Here is a 6,746-nt window from a genome sequence, read left to right on the forward strand (position 1 = left end):
GTGAATAACTCTCCTTTTATAAAGGAGTGAAAAAGAGTTCTTGCATTAATGTATTATAGTTGTTATTGTTATACAGAAGGTTATGAATGGGTAGAATTTTGTATATGCATATTGCCGAGCCAAAGAGGTGAAGGTCGTGAATACAGCGATTTGATATCCAACCTTCATTCCTACCTCCTGGTAGGCTTTCCTATCACACAGAGACTAGGAAGCAAAGAAACTTGACATTTCCACACTCCTTTTGCAGCTAGCGTTCTGAGTGAGAGCTGGCTTGCACTGATGAGACGTCCTGTGTGGGATTTGGAAGGTGGAAGCAGGAGAGAGCCATCTTCCTCCAACATGGCATATGCAGTCGAGACATTTAATTTCTCTGCACCAGAATCCTAGCAGTAGTTGCGAAGCAGCTGTGGGGTGATGGCAGCAGTCCCCACTCTCCACCTTCCTCACTGTCATGGGGTTAGTGGCTCCTGCAGCAAGCCAGACCTTCAACCTTTTCCTGGGAGTCAGCTCTGGAGACCCAGCACAGAGTGCCCACGCCTCCACCCTTCCAACAATATGACAAGCACCCAATTCCACTGTGCAATCCTCCTTACTGTGGCTACCGTCGTTTCTGTTTCCAGCAACTAAGCCCTCATGGATTCATCCTTATCCAAAGCATTCCACCAAGATCATTACACAATACTTATGATTAGAAGGCAATATTAATTCACACAAACTGCATACTGGCTTTATTTATTTATTTATTTATTTGATAGACAGAGAGAGATCACAAGTAGGCAGAGAGGCGGGCAGAGAGAGGGGGGAAGCAGGCTCCCTGCTGAGCAGAGAGCCCGATGTGGGTCTTGATCCCAAGCCGAAGGCCAAGGCCTAAACCACTGAGCCACCCAGGCGCCCCCTGGCTTTATTTAAAGTTATGGAGGTAACCATCAGAACTAAAAACAGACAAGATGTATTAAGTTTGCTCTAGGAAGTCGGCCTGGGGATGGAAAGGTAGAGTGTACCTATTTGATTTCCATCATCAGCTTTTCTCCATGGTGGAATTAGTTATCATGTGTAGATACAGCTTCGATCATCCTCAGGTTCTAGTCCCCAGAACCTATGACTATGTTGGCTTACATGGCAAAGGAAAATTAAGGTTGCTAGTTAGCTGACCCTAAAATTGGGAGACAGGCCTGATATTATCAGACGTAACCTTGAAAGTGTCAGAGGGAGGCAAAATGACAGCGTCAGTGAGAGGAAGACTGCAGGAAAGACACAACAGATGCAACACGTTGGCTTTTCCGACAGAGGGCGGAGGCATCAGACAAGGAATGTGGGTGGGCTCTGGAATCTGGAAAAGGCAAGGAAACAACCCCCTAGAGAGGATCACAGCCCTGTCAGTGCCTTGACGTTTAAAGCCCAGGGAGACCCGCATCAAACTCTGACCTACAGAGCTCTAAGGTCATAAATTTGTGTGAAGGCACTAAGCGTGTGGCAATGTATTGCAAGTAGCAACAGGACACTAATACATTTTGTACGTGGTATTCTAACAGTAGCGGCCAAAATGTAGTCATGACGCTGAAAACCTGCTAGAGAAAAAAAAAAAAAGGCAAGTCATGTCATTCTGTTGTCTCCTGCTCTCTGAATGTTGAATAATTGCTCAGTGAAAAAAAATCTCAGCTAAAATTTCAGTTGTGGAAGTTTTTAACATTTTTTTTTAAAGATTTTATTTATTTATTTGACAGAGAGCGATTACAAGCAGGAAGAGAGGAAGGCAGAGAGAGAGAGGGGGAAGCAGGCTCCCTGCTGAGCAGAGAGCCCAATGCGGGGCTTGACCCCAGGACCCTAAGATCATGACCCGAGCTGAAGGTTCAACCCACTGAGCCACCCAGGCTTTTTAAATATTTTGTTATTGACACCTCCCCTATGATACCATGAGATGCCGCTTTCCCACCTCCCCCCCCCCCCCCCCCCCGCCCTTTGGCTGTAGTTCTGTGCCATCAGAGGTTACCTAAACAGCAGGAAGACTAGAGGTTCTTGAAAGGGACCAGATGCCTCTCGGGCAGTTCTCAGAGAAAGGTCACATGCCTTCACCAAGGCCAAGAATAAAAAGGGAGAATTTCTGGGTTGCTAAATTTTGTTTTGTTGTTTTTAAGATTTTATTTATTTGACAGAAACAGAGACAGCAAGAGAGGGAACACGACAGGGGGGAGTAGGAGAGGAGAAGCAGGCTTCCCAGCCAAGCAGGAAGCCTAATGTGGGGCTTGATCCCAGAACCTCGGCAGATGCTTAACGACTGAGCCACCCAGGTGCCCCTCTGGGTTGCTAAATCAATGGCTCTAAAAGAAAAGCTGAGGTGACAGCCCTGTGTTTTCTCCACCTAATATATGAGATTAGGGGCTGCAGAGACCAAGCACAAGACCTGACTCCTGGGAACACGGCAAACAGTTCATAAGACCACCTGAACTCGGAGCTCAGAGGATCGAGTGAGCACTGCCTAGTGGTTCTTACCTTAGGGTTGGTGAGTGGGTCTCCTGGGTGACAGGAATCCTTTAAATTTTACACAAAATTTGTGTTGCAGATGTTTTATAGCTTTTACCAGATTCTATAGGAGATCTGGAAAACATTCCTTGGAAGACATTTTTTTTTTTTTTACCTTTTAGGGGCTGGAGTCTAGATAGTGTGCAATCATGTAAGTTTGCACTTACATGATTGTGTAATCATCTATTTACACAGATGACTCTGTGTAAGACGTGTGCAGGTTACCTAGAATCTAGGACATGACTGGTATACAACAGTTTTCTAAGTATTTGTGGGAAAAGGGAAAGAATACATTTAGGCTAATTTGCCTCCTGGGAAATGGGATTGGAATTGAAAAGAACAGAAGAGAGGGTTGGCTTTAGTACCAGAAAATCCATCCCAAACTCTGGTTGACATCTGCACAAGTTGACCTTACTTTGGTAATATCTAGTTTTACTGGGTAAAATATGCATTTTAATAAGAAAGCAGTGATCTCTTCCAAAAGAGATCTAGCCCTGTACTTTGTTCATAATGTCCGAAGGGGCCTAGTCTAACTGCAATTTTGCCAAGAAACACAACTATTTTTAACGCTATCAGTACTGAGCTGCCCAGCTCTGTCCCTTCTTATCCTATGTATCAGCCTGTGCACCAGAAATAAGGTTATTAAATAACCTGATTTAACCAGGAAAAAAATTAATGCTGAGTTACACGGAGACATGGTTTATAAAAATATGAATAATAACTCTGCTCAATTCTTAAGGACTATGAAGTATGTGCAGAAAATTAATAGCTAAAGAATACGTACCATATTCAGAAACACTTTTTTTAAGATTTTATTTATTTATATGAGAGAGAGAGACGCGCACACACACAGAGTGCAGGAGTGGGTGGGGAGGGGCAAAGGGAGAGGGGGAAGCAGACTGCCCACTGAGCAGGGAGCCCAGTGTGAGCTCGATCCCAGGACCCTGAGATCATTACCTGAGCTAAAGGCAGATGCTTAACTGGCTGAGCCACCCAAGTGCCCCCCAAAACACAAAACACTTGAAAAATTCTATTTGCATTCCATTTTCAGTAATTACATGAACTCCTTTATTTGTTCTTATGCAATCTCTACACCCAACGTGGGGCTTGAGCTCAAGACCCCAAAATAAAGAGTCACTTGCTCCACCAACTGAGCCAGCCAGGTGTCCCTACATGGACCCCTTTAAAATGAACTAAAATGCTTAGGATTCTGTGGAGGAAAAAAAAATTACCTTGTGCTCATATCTGAAGGCTTTTCTCAGAAGAAAATCACTGAAGGAGTCCACAGCATTGGTTTAATTTTTTTTTTTTTGGTGGTTTATGAGGGTGATTTCTTACCTTCCAAAATTCAGCCACTTGCCCTGAAATAGAAAGGATAGATAAAAACATTAAAACAGGGTACCCTAAGCAACAAAAAGGACAACAAGATTCTTAAATTCTTGACAGGAAGGAGGACTAGAATGGAAAGTAAAGCAAGTCATACACTAAATAATGTTAAAAATCCCTTTGTTATTTTTAAACTATTGCAAAGGGAAGAGGGTAAATATATTGAAACCAACCTTTTTTACTTCCTCGTTTGTAGATAATGCCTGTCTTTGTGAGCATTTTTATTTCTTTTAGAGGTTCCTACAAGAATGGACTGCCTAAAAGCTCTTAGGTAAAGCCTTGATAGATTTAGTAACAGCAGTACTTTTGCAGGAAGGAATAACGAAAAATTAGCACTAGAAGTTGACAAAAAATACTTTAGTTCACTCTTTTTAAAAAAGATTTTATTTATTTGACAGAGAGAGGGAAAGCACAAGTAGGCAGAGCAGCAGGCAGAGGGAGAAGCAGGCTCTCCGTTGATCCCAGGACTCTGGGATCATGACTGGAGCTGAGGCAGCCACTTAACTGACTGAGCCACCCAGGTGCCCCTAGTTTAGATCTCTTAATAAATTAAAGGGTGAGCTAAATTACAGAGTTTTGTTGGAGTTAATCTCTGCAAGTCTTGAGGAGGTTGGCCCTACAATGAATTCCCTCTCTTGTGTTTTGATTCTAAATCAAATCATTTTATTCCTTTCTATTTAAGGCTGTTGGTATATTTATTACAATGATTGAAACCTGTGCCTTACTAGTTACTAGATACTGGCTTTTTTGTCAATACTTAATGGCTCACTCCTACAAGACTTAACTTGATTCCTAGAGAAACAATTTCAATTTTCTGGTTTAACTTCCAATCATTATTATTTATATTTATATAAGATCCATTTGCAAAGCTACTTCTTTGCATTATCACTATTTTCTTCTGGTCCCAAGAAACAGAAAGTGGCTCAAGTTTAGTGTGTCCCAGACTAAAAAAATTATTATAAATAACAAACCTATGCCTCATCATATGTCTGATATAAGGGGAAGGCAAACATATTTCTAGTTTCTCAATTTATCAATAGAAAATATTAACAGATTTGGAATAGAGTTTTTTTTTTTTTTTTTTTTTTCAAAAGCCTCAGATGCGTTGATAGTTAGCACAGCCAGACCTTTAGTGCTTTGCAACTTACCAAGGAAAGCATAAATGTGGCAAGATACTACTACTCTCTAAGGGCGGGATTTTTATTTTTACAACTTCCTCTGCAAAGGATCAATTAAAGGATAAGGGCCAAACACAGTATCGCTGTGATTGCACTATAGATATTAGTGGCTGTTAAAAGCATTTATGTTTTCATAGAACTAAAGTACACTGTCAACTTGGCTAATTATCCAAGGTTATTTATTTAGTCCTTTTTCTTTTCATATTCTTTGTTTCTCTTAATGTTAGCACTTGCATGATTGACTAGAGAAGTTGGGATAAGATACCTGACCAGAATATTTTCGCTCTTTAAAAAAAATAATTCTAATAACAAGAGTAGAGAGATAAAAATTTGAAATTAATTTCAAGCATGAGAACTAGGGTTTACATGTGGATTTTTTTAAAGGTTTTATTTATTTATTTATTTGAGAGAGAGAGAGAGAGAGAGAGTGAGCAAGAGGGGGGGAGAAGCAGAGGGAGAAGTAGACACCCCGCTGAGCATGGAGCCTGCCAAATAGGCAGGGTTTGATCCCAGGACCCTGAGATCATGACCTGAGTGGAAGGCAGACGCTTAACTGACTGAGCCACCCAGACACCCCTACATATGGACTCTTATTTGAATTTATGTTACAGACTTCTCTAATTATTTTTTCCCAATTTGGGGGAAAATTTCAGTGACAGAGATTCCCAATCCCCTCAGACATGTAAGCTGCCCACCTATTTAATCTTACTGGATAGAAATGAACAATTACAGATTTAAATGAACTTACTATAAAACAAATACTAACTGTAGAATTTTAAGGTTTCCTTTGCCCTCCTCCAAACTATGTTAGGAAATATGTTATACTCTTTATTTACTTTATGTACCTACTATCTTATACCTGAAATTGTTTTCCGGGGTTTCTGCATTTTCTACATCCTTCATCCCAGATTAACCTGTTAACTTATTGACACCTGTCATGTTCTAGAAAATGAAATCAGAGACTAATATTTGGATATTCTCCTGTCTTAAAATGTTAGGGAAATGCAATGCTAGAAGCACTGTTACTCATATTATTTATTTTTCAAAGATTTTTAAATAATCTCTATACCCAATATGGGGCTCAAACTCATAGCTCCAAAATCAAGAGTCGCACGCTCCACTGACCAAGCCAGCCAAGCACTCCTACTTTTTAGTCCTATGTATTAGCCTGTCATTGTCCTTTAGGCCAAAATGCCAGACCCTTTGCTGTCCTACTTTATATTTCACAGTACTATCAGTAGTTCATAGTAAAGTTGGCTTAATATCTATGTATTTTATATATATATAATATATAGGTATTAAATTCTTCTAGTTTTATCTGAACTATAATTGATATACATCATTGTATACACTTAACATGATCCGAAACAAGTATATACTGGAAAATGATTACCACGATAAAAGACCACATAGTGCCAACTATTACAGGCAGACGCAGCATAGAGAAGAAAACTTCCAAGAAACAGTGAGAAACTGTCTTAAATTAGGAAGAAGTGGAAAGAACGAATAAAGGCAATTTAGTGAGTGAAAAGCAAAGGAGAGATTGAAATACTGCCCATTCTCACTTCACAGGATTATCCAATGTCTATGAGAATTGTAGGTATTTGATTCCAATGTTTTTTTTTAAATTTTTTTATTTATGGTTTTAAAAAAATTTTTCAC

The sequence above is a fragment of the Mustela lutreola genome, chromosome 9 (assembly GCF_030435805.1).
Source record: "Mustela lutreola isolate mMusLut2 chromosome 9, mMusLut2.pri, whole genome shotgun sequence".
Taxonomy (NCBI): Eukaryota; Metazoa; Chordata; class Mammalia; order Carnivora; family Mustelidae; genus Mustela; species Mustela lutreola.